The following is a 15593-nucleotide window of genomic DNA, read 5'->3' as shown; positions in this document are numbered from 1 at the left end:
TTGTGAAGAATCAACAACAAGTGGGACACAATCATGAAGTGGAACGACATTTATTGGATATTTCAAACTTTTTTAACAAATCAAAAACTGAAAAATTGGGCGTGCTAAATTATTCAGCCCCCTTAAGTTAATACTTTGTAGCGCCACCTTTTGCTGCGATTACAGCTGTAAGTCGCTTGGGGTATGTCTCTATCAGTTTTGCACATCGAGAGACTGAACATTTTTCCCATTCCTCCTTGCAAAACAGCTCGATGGATGGAGAGCATTTGTGAACAGCAGTTTTCAGTTCTTTCCACAGATTCTCGATTGGATTCAGGTCTGGACTTTGACTTGGCCATTCTAACACCTGGATATGTTTATTTTTTAACCATTACATTGTAGATTTTGCTTGATGTTTTGGATCATTGTCTTGTTGGAAGACAAATCTCCGTCCCAGTCTCAGGTCTTTTGCAGACTCCATCAGGTTTTCTTCCAGAATGGTCCTGTATTTGGCTCCATCCATCTTCCCATCAATTTTTTATTTTTTTTGTTTGAATTTTACCCCTTTTTCTCCCCAATTTCGTGGTATCCAATTGTTGTAGTAGCTACTATCTTGTCTCATTGCTACAACTCCCGTACGGGCTCGGGAGAGACGAAGGCTGAATGTCATGCGTCCTCCAATACACAACCCAACCAGCCGCACTGCTTCTTAACACAGCGCGCATCCAACCCGGAAGCCAGCCGCACCAATGTGTCAGAGGCTACACCGTGCACCTGGCAACCTTGGCTAGCGCGCACTGCGCCCGGCCCGCCTCAGAAGTCGCTGGTGCGCGATGAGACAAGGAGATCCCTACCGACCAATCCCTCCCTAACCCGGACGACGCTAGGCCAATTGTGCGTCGCCCCACGGACCTCCCGGTCGCGGCCGGTTACGACAGAGCCTGTGGCGCGAACCCAAGGACTCTGATGGCACAGCTGGCGCTGCAGTACAGCACCCTTAACCACTGTGCCACCCGGGAGGCCCCCTTCCCATCAATTTTAACCATCTTCCCTGTCCCTGCTGAAGAAAAGCAGGCCCAAACCATGATGCTGCCACCACCATGTTTGACAGTGGGGATGGTGTGTTCAGGGTGATGAGCTGTGTTGCTTTTACGCCAAACATAACGTTTTGCATTGTTGCCAAAAAGTTCAATTTTGGTTTCATCTGACCAGAGCACCTTCTTCCACATGTTTGGTGTGTCTCCCAGGTGGCTTGTGGCAAACTTTAAACGACACTTTTTATGGATATCTTTAAGAAATGGCTTTCTTCTTGCCACTCTTCCATAAAGGCCAGATTTGTGCAATATACGACTGATTGTTGTCCTATGGACAGAGTCTCCCACCTCAGCTGTAGATCTCTGCAGTTCATCCAGAGTGATCATGGGCCTCTTGGCTGCATCTCTGATCAGTCTTCTCCTTGTATGAGCTGAAAGTTTAGAGGGACGGCCAGGTCTTGGTAGATTTGCAGTGGTCTGATACTCCTTCCATTTCAATATTATCGCTTGCACAGTGCTCCTTGGGATGTTTAAAGCTTGGGAAATCTTTTTGTATCCAAATCCGGCTTTAAACTTCTTCACAACAGTATCTCGGACCTGCCTGGTGTGTTCCTTGTTCTTCATGATGCTCTCTGCGCTTTTGACGGACCTCTGAGACTATCACAGTGCAGGTGCATTTATACGGAGACTTGATTACACACAGGTGGATTGTATTTATCATCATTAGTCATTTAGGTCAACATTGGATCATTCAGAGATCCTCACTGAACTTCTGGAGAGAGTTTGCTGCACTGAAAGTAAAGGGGCTGAATAATTTTGCACGCCCAATTTTTCAGTTTTTGATTTGTTAAAAAAGTTTGAAATATCCAATAAATGTCGTTCCACTTCATGATTGTGTCCCACTTGTTGTTGATTCTTCACAAAAAAATACAGTTTTATATCTTTATGTTTGAAGCCTGAAATGTGGCAAAAGGTCGCAAAGTTCAAGGGGGCCGAATACTTTCGCAAGGCACTGTACAATCACACAAGCGTATATTTATACCTTCCCACTAGTTCGGAGTCATCTCCTTGCATGTCTAAGATAAACACTCCCTCTTTGTCACTAAGCCAAAACACAGTAGGTTCCACTTACCGGTATTGTCATTGCCCTGCCTAAGTCTAGGACACTTGTGTGTGCGTGTGCATGTGGACTGTAATCAGATGGTCTTCAGGGTGGGTTCCACATGCTTCATGGTCCTAGTTCCACAGCAACTGGCTTTACTTATCAGGAACTAAAACCAGACGGCTGCTCTTTGCCTACTTCCTTAGAAATATCAATATTCAGCGTAACATGTTTGAATAGAATATTAACTTTTGTATTTCCACTTGTGTCTCAGTAACTTTCCATACACAGAGTTCCTACTCAACCTTAATTGACCCCCCCAACATACACATTTCTTATACATGTAAAATCATCAATAAGTTCTAGTATGGTAACATGAGTAAGCACAGTATATTTCAAGCAAGAATCCAGTACACTAAAATTATGTCATCCATGTTGTCACCACGTACACACAAACAGCCTTGACTAAGTTCCACTTTTCTTCCTCACCTCCACATAAACATTAAGGAGTCCTTTTAAGTCTTGATGGGAAACATAAAACCTCTCTGTGCTCTTTGATAAGTTCCCTAAACGTCTCATTACAACAGTAGTAGAGGAGAGGGTCTCACCGGCTGGTAGTGATTTAGATGTGTGCTGAAGCCTTAATGACATACTCCTCAGTTACACTGCTGCGCTATCACTGGTGACAGCCACGTTGTGTGCGTGAGTGTGCTTGTGTGCATTGGACTCGTTGTGTGTGTGTGTGTGTGGGGGGGGGGCATGTAGAAAGTCCTGATTTGTATTGGCGTCATCACAGTTTAGATTCAATTTTGAATTAACTTTTTTCCAAAGCAACCATGTACCATTTCTGTAATCTAAATTACTCTAGGATAGGGTTTTTATTTTTGACTTTTATATGTTTAGAAATATTATAATTATGAGTGTAATGGTATATCTGTACAGTATATAGTAAAAACATACTAGTTAATTTGTTCCAGATGCTGAGAAAGAAATATATAGTATATGAATTCAAAAATCCATTGGTTGCATGTCAAAATCAGTCTAGTCACTACGAAGCCTGGCTGAATAGTGCAAGGTGAGGACACACACACACACACACACACAAACACACAGCCTTCCCGCCATCTCTTTTCACCTCTCATTCTCCCAGAGAGTAATTGTACCTGTCATTAACGGTGTAATTACCATATTAATGTGTCTAGTGTGATGCCTGGCTCTTTTCTACAGGATAATGACCCTCCTGTTAGCTGTGACAGCACCTATTGAACACTCCCCTCTCACTGTCACTCTCTGCCTATTCACTCACACTCCTCACCATTTAAACACTTGAGTCAGCTGCAGGCTCACTGCTCTCTCTTCTACTTCACCGTCTCCTCTTACAAATCATTGACTATTATCAATCCTTCATTCTGGATACTTAGCATGAATCTTTCATTGTGACAGTGGGAGGAGGTTTGACTTCTATTAGCAGATTGACGACCTCTATAGTTGTTAGACTGATTTGTATCTTCTTCCTGAGGACCTCAGATTGACAGACTTGGACTTGGGTCTGACTGGATCAATAGAACTACATTTAGAATGTTTCTGATTCTTAAAAGGCTGGGATTCTATTTATATGTCTATGACTGGATCATGGAAAAAAGTTATTGACATTATTGCTGAGTAATACTGAATCATCAATGAGATGTGATGGCAAAAAGTGATGGAAATGCATGAGTACCGGCACACTCCCGTTAACCAAGTGTTACACTCAGTAGCACCCTTTCTATCACCAGACAGTCTCTTAATGGTAGTGGGTGAACAGATGATAGCCCACTCTGGGCTGTGTACGTGTGTAAAGGGCACTGCTTGCTTAGCTAATTACACTTCCTCCTGACTCGGCTCACACCGAGGCTCGAACCCATGTTCGAGCCTCGGCTTTGCTAGCATACATGACCGCCCTGCCAAAGTGTGTTACCAGTTGTGCCATGCGAAGAGCTAGCTATTCCGCGGAGAAGGTGGGGTACTTCAGGCTGAGGAGTAAGTTTCACACATCCTCATGTGCTACACCTGTGTACATGTGTGTATCTGTCTAGAACCCATGTAGGGTGTTTACCCAGGAAGGCCCGTCTGTTCCTCCCCCCTCACCAAACCACGCATACCAGCCCCCCCCCCCCCAGACCACACTAAGATCAATATGACACTTCTTTGCTCATCAAGGACTGAAATCTGAGAGAGAGACGGAGAGAAGACAGAGGTACGCCATGCCCTCCTCTGACAATATATAACATGATGTTGAGAAGGCTTATAGGAAGGAGTGTGTGAAGAAAACTTAGTGGACTCACAATTGACTCCTGGGCTTGACTCCAAACGCACTTCAACACATGGACTTTCTTTCTGAGGGGCCTTGATATGTATACTTATACAATCTTATTAGAGCTATATAGTGACAAATTGTTTTTTACTATTTATTCTTGCCCCACACAAACTTTTTGGGAAGATAAAGGAGATCCCAGCAGACGAGTTCTGAGGTGAAAAAAACTCTCCTCAACTCTCTCATCTGGGACTGTCTCACACACTGGGGAAGTAGAAGCTAATTTTATCACACAATGTAGCAGCTAGCTATTGTCACTGGACTCCTGGTGACAGATGATTAGTTATCATGAAGGTTGTTGTAGCTGAGTAATGTTCCAGACACTCTTTCTCTCTCCCTCCCTTTTCTCTCCCTTTTCTCTCTCTCTTTCTCTCTCTCTCTCTCTCTCTCTCTCCTCTCTCTCTCTCTCTCTCTCTCTCTCTGTCTTTCATCTCAGATCTTTTTTTTTTCACCTCTATTTTCAGTGAGGAGCTGCAACAAACACGGATGGTGCTTAACAAGTTACATCTTAAACAAAAATGTTCCTTGAGTTGTAAATGGACTCCCCAGTACAACATGACTTCACCCTCGGCCCTATACCATCCTACACGTCAACCCATATCCCCCAGTACTAGTAGCTGTGTGTGTGTCTAAGGTCTCTGCAATGGGCTTACTCTCACTACGCTTTACTCAAGTCACTCGCAATGTTGTATGAACTCTCCAGTGCTTGATTTGCCTGCCCACTCAAACTAAATGAAGACTAATTAAGATGGACATATAGACTAAGACAGATTAACCTCCCTTCTCTTCTACCATGTAGATCTACTGTTAAATATTTTGACCTCTCTGCCAGCCAGGAAGGGGCTGAAGAAAGAGACATGTGTTCTTCATAGACCCCTGTTTATTTGACTTTTATACTTGCATTACAGCATAGTAAACATATCAGCTGCGTCTGGTACGTGAAGCCAGCTCAAAGATGCCGGCTTCTGTACTATGGCGAGACGGCTTATCGCTTTCCACAAGGCCCTCTCAATGCTATAGTTTGCTCAAGGGAAGAGAAGCATCTCCCATTGGTGGAATCGTGTATTACCTTTTTATTGGATTAAACACATTAATGTAATCAAGATGATGTAATCTGAGTCTAACTAAGTAAAAATGCAAACGATTTTGGTACAGTTCAACATTTCAAAAACATTTACGATAAATCCACTGAAACTTGTATGAAGGGTCCATAAACATACCTTTCTACATCTGGAAAGCAGTACGGTTTCAAAAACATTTAGTCTATTATTGATATGGGTACCATGCTGAGCTGTGGGTGCTCTGAGAAGTGTAGGCAGTGTGTTGATGCATTGAGCTCTCAGCTCTCCGCTCTCTCTCTCTGTAGTGCTTGATAGTGTTGGGGTAAGGAGAGCTCTTCTGCCTGAAGGGTTGGTCTACTTATACAAGCACTCCATGACAGACGACAGAAAGATAAAGACCACGTTTACTTGGCTGTTCCTGAGGTTAGCCTTTTAATTCATGCCATTGTTGGCTCTGTGCCATCCCCCAATCCCACTCCACTCCTCCTCTACTCCAGCGTGAAGCTAGTCAGTGTGTTTATTTTTCTCTTACTGGGCCGAGGATGTTGTGAAAGGACGACTAGCTCCCATTTTGATTGAATGATTACCCGGCCGCATCACCCCCCCCCCATCTCACCCGCCAACCTCCAACACCCTCTCTGTACCTAATCATCACCCACTTCCTATACCTAGCCTAACCCAGCCCTACAAACATCCAACCCCCTCACCCATGGTTCATCCTCATGCTCCAGATTTATACAGTCCAGCCTGGTAATATCCTAACCACCCCAGTGAACACCCACTTAACAACCCAAAAATGCACCCCTATTGTCCAGGGAGAAAAGGTCCTCTCCTTCTCCCCCCTCCTCCTTCCCACCCCACTGTCCCCTTTTGAGACCGGGCCCTTCCATGCTGTGCTATTGGACATTCCCTTGGTTTTTCCCCCACCCCTGACTGCCTTACTATAAACCAACCCGGATGCTCCAATTAAGAGCCTTAATCTCTGACTAGGCCCTCGGACAGAGAAAGGGGGAGAGAGCGAAAGGGACTGAGAAAGAGAAAAGGGGGGAGAGAGGGGCAGAGAAAGAAAGAGCGGGAAAGGTAGAAAGAGGAGGGGGGGGGTGTAAGGGAAATGCGTCCCAAAGTTCAGTGGCTGTCACACTGGCACTGCGGGTCTTTGCAGTACATTTTTTTATAAAATTAAGGCTGGCGATAAATAATTTAACTTTCTCCGTGTGGGAGATGGAGCTGTAGCCAACACTCTCCTAGTTTAAGACCTTGCTTGTTGTTTTTAATGTAAATGTGACATTGATTCCTTCAGTTAGCGTAGCCTGCAAAGCTAGCTGACACAAAAACCAAAGAGTAGTTGCAAGGCACTGAGTTAAATCCCCTACTAGACTAGCAGTAGTATATTCACAAACAAAATGGTTCTGTTTTAGGAAGAGAAAGAGTCCGAGCCTGGCCGGACAGCCTGTCTGAATTCTCAGACCCCTAAAAAAGCACCTGCGAACCAATCAGACAGAGGATCTCTGACCCTTACCCAATCACATCAACCATCTCAGATCCTCCACAGCTGTTTCTCATTGCTGTTTTTAAAATTCGTTCCCTGAGTGAGAGAGTTTCCTTCAGACCAGAAATCCCAGGAGAATGATCCTTAGACCAGACTGTCTGTGAGGAGGTGAGTCAGGTTCTTGTTCTGTGTCAGCAGCCTAGTGTTATCAGTGGCAGTTTAATAGAGTCCAGAATATGTCTCTCTCTGAGACACTCCCCGCATCCCCTCTTGGCTCATCCCACCCCTGTCAGGCCCCAGTTAGGGCCCAGAACCCTGGCTACCCAGGAGGCCATCACCCCGGGGTGACCCCCAGCCACAACACCCAACCCCCCTCAGACAATGCTCCCACGCATTGTCTGGCTATGGAGGGCACTTCCTCTGTTTCTCCCACTCTCTCCCTTTTCCCGTTAAAAATACCCTTTTAGTGAGGGGGAGAGGGGGGATGTGCTGAACCAGTGCTGACCATGCCGTCATCGGGCCGTTAGGGTTGTGAGGGCGTTCTTTGTATGAGCTGGCAGCTTTTCCATCACCTGTGATGCAGAGGTCAAAGGGTCAGATAACACTAGCTGTTGTGGCCGGGGTTCCCGCACTGGGTTTGATGTGAGACTTTGCTTAGTTGTTGCATTAGGAAGAGCAACAAAAAAAGACAATGTGCAATCAGTAAGAATAGAGAATAATATAGAAATTGCAAATCATGTCAACTGTGTTTAGAATAAGAAATAATACAAGTAAGCTTGTAGATAGCATTGTGTCGAGGGACAGTTTTATTCACACAATCTTAATTCAACAGACAACCTCATTTTATCACAATGTCTGCTGTAGAGACAATAGACTTAGTTATCTGTGCTCTAAGGTAATTAGTGAACCAGACCCACACCTGGGTGTGTTAACCAGGGTTAGGTCAGCTGATCCAGTGATCCATCAGAGTCTGGTCAGGTAGCTGATTAACCAGACAGAACATCAGTCTTACAGAGACCCTCGCTCCTCTCTGGTCCCCAAAGCTACAGGAAGCTAACGGTATGCTAACATACCAGTCATCAGTCTTACAGAGACGGCACGCTAATGCTAACATCTAGGCAGTGGTGGAAAAAGTACCCAGTTGTTATACTTGAGTTAAAGTAAAGATACCTTAAAATGGCCCAAGTAAAAGTGAAAATCACCCAGTAAAATCCTACTTGAGTAAAAGTTAAAAAGTATTTGGTTTAAAATTTTCTTAATTATCAAAAGTAAATGTAATTGCTAAAATATACTTTAGTATTTAAAGTAAATCTATAAATCATTTGAAATTCGGCACGGTTTTCTTTTATTTTTTTACGGCGAGCCATGGGCACACTCCAACATAATTTACAAACAAAGCATTTGTGTTTAGTGACCCAGCCATATCAGATGCAGTAGGGATGACCAGGGATTTTCTCTTTAAGTGAGTGAATTAGACCATTTTCCTTTTCTGCTAAGCATTCATAATGTAACGAGTACTTTTGGGTGTCAGGGAAAATGTATGGAGTAGAAAGTACATTATTTTATTTTGGAATGTGGTGGAGTAAAAGTAAAAGTAGTCAAAAATATAAATAGTAAAGTACAGATACCCCAAAAAACTACTTAAGTAATACTTTAGTATTTTTACTTAAGTACTTTACACCACTGCATCTAGGTTCAAAAGACTTCTTAACAGCTTCTACCCCCAAGCCATAAGACTGCTGAACAGCTTCTACCCCCAAGCCATAAGACTGCTGAACAGCTTCTACCCCCAAGCCATAAGACTGCTGAACAGCTAATCAAATGGCTACCCGGAGTATTTGCATTGACCCCCCCCCCCCTTTTTTTCCGCTGCTGCTATTCACTGTTTATTATCTATGCGTAGTTACTTTACCCCTACCTATATGTACATACTGCCTCAATTACCTTGACTAACCTGTACCCTCACACATGGACTCTGTACCGGTACCCCCTGTATATCATTATTGATATTTTATTGATACTTTTTTTTTTTACTTTAGTTTATTTAGTAAATATTTTCCTAACTCGTATTTTTCTTAACTGCATTGCTGGTTAAGGGCTTGTAAGTAAGCATTTCACAGTAAGGTCTACTACACCTGTTGTATTCGGCGTATGTGACAAAGAGGATTTGATTTGAACATCACAGGCCAGTGAGGCCACACGGCTGCCCCCCTCAAGCTCTCCTTTCTCTAAATGCTCAGCATAATGTAGTCCACTCCCAGCTGGGTGATGCATGGCGGTCATTAGCCCCTGATCCCCAAGACACGTCTGCCCAACGCTGATATCTGCATTTCCTTTCCAGCCATTGTCCCCCTTTCCCCTACACTACCATAACATACAGGCACCTACTGTTATAACTTACTATATGGCAAAGAGAGGTGAGGTCCTAGTCTTATTACAGTGCCCTAAAGACAATTAAGAGCACCAGAGGAACAGTGCCCCTCCCTACCTCAGCTCAGGTATAGGTGATGCATCATACTGACTGGTGGTCAAAGATCAGTCAGATTTGGGGTTTGCTGAAACTGAGTTTCTTAGGAGTGATTGGTTGGATTAGGCCTGTTGTTTGATGGAGACGGATGATGGCAGAGAAAAGCCAGCTGGAGGGAGGGAGGGAGGGAGAGAGGGAGAGGGTGTATGTTGTGAGAGGGAGAGGGTGTATGTTGTGAGAGTGAGAGGGTGTATGTTGTGAGAGTGTTGGCTGATAAGGCCCATCATGCAGGCTGTGTTTAGGGCCAGTTGCCATGGGCACCCCAAGATGTGTCCGATCTTCATCGGGCGTTGTGTAGCCATGTCCTGAGTTCGTTTCCTGTACACAACTCTCTTTCTCTTACACACACATGGTCTAACATTTAAAATGGTGCTTCTCACACAAAGTTTCCCTGCCTGATATTATTTAATGAACACCTTCCAAGAATCTGAAATGGAATAATGAGTCCTTTCTATTAAAAAAAAAAAACATTTTTGAAAGAACATTCTCCCATCCTCCCTACATAGTCTCCCTTCAGCCCCCTCAGTCTTACTGTTTAACACGGTATATGGATGCCCTAGCCAAGCTGAAACTGTCACCAAATGGACAATGGACCGTTTGAGACGTCAACGTCTTCAAATAAATAGTTGAACTCCACCACTTCCCTGAGTCAACAGAGCTGGAACTGAAAACAATGTTACTTTTCCATACTGTATGTTTATTTGAATATTAAAGTGAATTTCCTCTGCCTCTTAGCAGCCAGTCACTGACTTCAAATCAGTCAAAGAAAATAAACACAGGTTCTCTGATAGACGTCCGTTCTTCATGTCACATGTTGCTATGGAGCCAGCCTTACCTTTAACCCCAAATCCCCTATCAATAAAACATGTATCATTTTACCATCTGCCCCTGAGGGAGGGGTGTGAAGAGAAGAGCACACACACACAGTCTCTCTCTCTCTCGCACGCACACACACTTAATACTTCCTTTCAGAGGTGGTATGGTTGTTTCGTGCTCTGCTGTAAGCCCGTAATCCTTCTGTCGCCATGGCGAGCCCATGCCTCAGGAGGAGTCAGCACCGCCGACTAAACCTGGGGCTGTGAACTTTAAACTGGTCTTGGATCAGCCTTAATACGTTGGCCTATTAACCTGTTGTGTGTGTGGATTTGGACTAGGATCTGACTAACCACACAGGCTTATTAACCTGGCTGGTTCATGCTGTGTGTGTGTGTGTAATAATAGTCATAGGTCATCTAAATACACAATTGGAACAGTTTAACCTCTCAAATGGGGCTAAACTGCTGTGGTTGAATGGATGTGCAGTACTATTGACGTCTAAAAAAAAAAGGCCTCTCTCCCTCTATTTCTCCTCAGCTTGGTGTTAACAAATTGCACGCTAGCTACCGAAATCTTTCCTCCATTCACCGGTAGCCTTAGGCCGGTCAGACTGTTGCTTTGCTTCCCATGGTGCAGTGCAGCACAGGCCAAGACGGGACGGGGCCGTTCGTTCGTTGTGTGTAGAAGTTGGCATGGTGCTGTGTAGTTAGGACCCCAGCCAACTTATTCTGCTGGAATTTCCTGTCTGAATGGAACCCCCTCCTACTCCTCTCCTTCTTTCCCTCCCACCCTAGCCCCCTCCTCTCCTCCTCCCCCTCTTCCCCTAGCTCCCTCCCTCTCTCATACCCCTCTCTGCTAGCGTCCTCCCTCATTTTCTCAGAGAGCGAGACAGAAAAGCTGTTTTAATTACCCTGTCCAGGCTAGGTCTCTCTCTCTCTCTCTCTCTCTCTCTCTCTCTCTCTCTCTCTCTCTCTCTCTCTCTCTCTCTCTCTCTCTCTCTCTCTCTCTCTCTCTCTCTCTATATATATATATATATATATATATATATATATATATATATATATATATATATCTCTCACTAAGTACTTCCTTAGAGGATGAGCCCCTGTGCGGTCCAAATGGCACCCTATTCCTTATATATAGTGCACTACTTTTGACCAAAGACCTATGGGTTCTAGGTCAAAAACCGTGCACCATATAGAGAATCGGGTGCCATTTGGGATGCAGACCCTCTTCACTTCAATGTAGAGCCGGCTGTGTCTGGACATGAAAAGTGAATGTTTTCCCTTTGCTCTGAGCATCACAGACAAAAAACACACACCAGTGCCCTTTGTTAATAACACATGTCTCTGTCTTTAGGGTGAGATCACACCCGACCACAACAAGAATAAAGGTTGTTGTCTGGATGTTTGACACATCTGAGAAGATTATTACGGGGGATGGAATCCAATAATATTTTTAAAGACATTTAAGCAAATGTAATGATGAGGGAACATCTACAGGTGTTGAGAGCACACAGATATGTAAATGAACACAAACAAAGTTACCACAGTTTAAGAAGCATGTTCCCATGAGGTGGGTGGATCAACTCCACTTAAGCGATCAACTCGATCCACAGAGATGAAAGTAACTGCCTTGAAGTGACAAGGAGCTGCTTCACGGACACTAACTGGAATCTGATGAGAACATCCTGAATGTAACTAAACCTTTCTGCACTGGAGGCTCACATTTACATTTTACATTTGAGTCATTTCGCGGACGGTCTTAAGACCGCGAGGTGGACAACAACAAATCAAATACATTTTTATTTGTCACAGGTGTAGACCTTACCGTGAAATTAGTCGAGGTCATTTGTACATGTAGGTAAAGTGACCATGCATAGATAATAAACAGCGAGTAGCAGCAGTGTAAAAACAAAGGGAGGGTCAATGTAAATAGTCCGGGTGGCCATTTGATTAATTGTTCAGCAGTCTTATGGCTTGGGGATAGAAGCTGTTAAGGAGCTTCCTGGACGTGATTTGGCGCTCCTGTAACGCTTGCCGTGCGGCAGCAGAGAAAAGTCTATGACTTGGGTGACTGGAGTCTTTGACCATTTTTTGGGCCTTCCTCATAGTAAGGTGGGGGTTGTGGGGGGGTGCTGTGGGATTATTTCAGATACTCGTTGAAGAGGTAGGGTTTCAGGTGTTTTCGGAAGATGGGCAGGGACTCTACTTGCCTAGCTTCAGGAGGAAAATAGGACCCCTTCTATCCATTCAAGTAGTTATATGTCTATGATTACATGCAGTGTTGTAAAGTCTACACTACTGTAGAGTCTACAGAGAGCAAAGTGAGAGGGTGTGTTCTAGACACTTTCAGCATTGTCCTGCCAGAGGAGAGTGAGAGTGTCAGGGTGCAAAAGTGTGTGAGGGGAGGCTGGGGCAGTGTGTCCCTACATTGCTGCTCGCCCAGGGGGACAGCTGTCAGTCCAGTGCCTGTGGACCCTACCCTGTACCATGTACCCAACCCCTGTACCTGCCTCTTGTTGTCCCTGTGGCCCAAGAAACAATGCAGCTGTCTGGGTGATGGAACAGGCCTACTCAGTCTATCCCCCTAGATCAGAACAGCTCCTCTCTCTCTGGGGCTCCTTACTTTGTCTAATAAGAGGAAGTTGTTCCTATTTTCTTGTTTTCAAGTTAGGATATGCCAACTCCAGTAGACTCTGAGTACCACTGACCTCCTTGACTCAGACCCATTCCATATCACTCCATCCTCTTCAACAGCCCACTCTCCCTGCCTCGCATCCAGAATTGTTGGGAGCCAGGAGACATGTTTGGATAAACGCTGGAACTTCTCCGCACAATCATCCCCCCATTAAGTTTTTACAGGGTGGCTTTTTGTTGCTTCCAACGCACAAGTTGACTTGTGTCTGAATGTGTCTTCTCTTTCATATAAAAGGAAGAGAGAGGCTCGTTGGCAGACGTCCAGACGTCCCCCCCCCCCCCCCCCCCCCCCCCAATGTAGTTTTTGTGTAGTGCTAGGGCAAAAACCAAAAGGACCGAGTTTGGGAGACCCTGGTGTAGAACGTTACAGAGACTGAGGTCCTGTAACGTGGAGGGCGAGGATGTTCAATTACACTGACCTGATGTCATGATGAACACTGTTTTGTTGCAGTTGTGCTACTTGGCAAGCTGTCAATGATGAAAACAAGAGAACATATACCTTCTCTTCTTCATGATTAATGCCACAACGCTTGTAAACAATTCCATGCAAGTCAACCATTTCTAACAACAATCACAGTTGTTGGGACAGTGCATACCTGAAACCATGGATTTGTATGTCACAATAACCCACAAATTAGGGTACGGTACAACAGGCAATCATGAGAACAATAGGCTCAATCGTGAATAAGTACCAGTAATGTCTTGCTCTGTGTTTGCAGTTCCCAAAGAAAAACATTCAAAACATTCCTGTTTGGCCTCCAGGCAGACAGAGTCGAGTTACAGTGGCATGTTTTCTCAGCCATGGCTTCAGGAGCCTCCATGAGTCTTTGTGCAGTAATGAAGCTAAGTACATATCAAACAGGAGGCTGCCAAGGAAGGTGCCATCATGCTCAGAGAAGAAAGTTGAAGAAAGTTTCCTGTCTTGTCTTCAAACACCACTGCTCAGAGGCAAAGCTCTGCGGTGGGCTTAGCCTCAGTCCTTATAGCTTTAGTCATTTTCCTCTCAGGTGAGACATGAGGCCACAACCATCTCTGTCATTTGCCTCAGTTTGTGCTCTGTTTGTGGGCTAAGCTTTGTAGTGTGGTGCCTGTCCATCAAAGTGACAGGGGGCTCTGCTGGGCTTTAGTGGCTTTAGTGATGACCCAGGAATGCTGACTCTTGCAGGTAGAACTTCCCCTTGAAATCACACACACACAACCTCATTGCCTGCTTCCACATCCCCCTATCTCCTTCATCACCCTATCCCACACATGAGATAATGATCTGTGCCACCTAACCTCTGACCCCTGACCCCTATGGTCTCTGCTCCCCAGGTCATCTTTGACTCACTGGAGCGCGTGATGCTGCACAAAGAATCTTAATACAGAGATCCCAGAGACCAACCAGCCAACCCAAGAGAGCTGGCCGCTGCCTCTTTCTCCTTCTTCTCTTTCTCCTCACTGCAATGCACACACACTAGCCTGGATTCAGTTATTAAAACATATGCTTTCACTTATTTCCATTTGTGGAGTGGAATCAGGGCAATTGTTAGGGTGGCATGTGCTGCTGAATATCCACTCTTTGATTTTATTCAGCATACATTTAAAAGGGGAGGATGTTAAAGGAGGAGAAACTGAACTGGTTACAACGTAGAAAGTGTTCATAAAGACAGCTAGAGATGGAGCTAAAGAGGGTGTAAATAGGCTCAGACTCAGATGTATTCATCACACTAATTAAGGAATGTCTGTTGTTTTTAACTAGACGTCCCATGAGCTATGAACCTTTTTTTATGGCAGGAAATTGTTGATTTGTGCATTTTTCTAGTCTTTCACACAAACACACTCATCGTGAAATAACTGTGTGTTTCATCCCTTTTACACATAGAGCGCTATTAAGGGACACAGTACCCGGGGCGAACGATCCAGACCAAACTGATTGTAATTTAAGGTTTCTATTATTGGAAGTGTAAAAAGGTACAGTTCCCTGTGGAGGTATGGAGCAGGAGTACATAATCCTTAGCTAGCTAGCTTGGTGAAATGCCTGCTGCTTCTCTTTTTTGACTCATTCCAGCTCAGGACAGCAAGTAAGTGCTCTCTCTCCTCTTACATGAACCACTACTAGTGTGTAGGGTAATAATGGTTTAGCTGCTGCTTGTAGCTGCTGCCTGTAAGGTGAGCATCTCCAGTATAGCAGGGAGGTTTTCATCTCAATGCTATTGTTCCGTGTTTATGTCCAGACTGAAGCACTCCTTCACATGGGCACCTCTACACACACACACACACACACATGCACACACACACTTACACACACACTTACATACACACAGACACCAAGTTCAAAGGGCTGGATCACAGCAGGTCTTTGTCATCTCTCATGTTTGAGATGTAGGATTCCTCAGGACCACTCTTTATTTAGTCATTCTTCTTCATGTGTGATAGTGTCAATATTTGACACAAAACTCGATCAGCCAGCCCTCTGAAGTGGTTATGTTTGCTGCATTATAGCATTTAGGTTTTTACCCTTTAAAATATTTCACTGGAAAGTCTTTATTGA

General features: G+C 44.5%; 1 protein-coding gene across 1 annotated transcript in view; it reads left to right on the top strand.

The window, feature by feature from the left end:
• Window positions 1-15593, top strand: part of LOC139401096 (zinc finger protein GLI2-like) — a 97561-nt gene that overhangs the window by 36910 nt on the left and 45058 nt on the right. The window lies entirely within an intron of this gene.

This window comes from Oncorhynchus clarkii, chromosome 3, assembly GCF_045791955.1.
Source record: "Oncorhynchus clarkii lewisi isolate Uvic-CL-2024 chromosome 3, UVic_Ocla_1.0, whole genome shotgun sequence".
Taxonomy (NCBI): Eukaryota; Metazoa; Chordata; class Actinopteri; order Salmoniformes; family Salmonidae; genus Oncorhynchus; species Oncorhynchus clarkii.
This window is presented reverse-complemented; position numbering and strand designations above follow the sequence as displayed.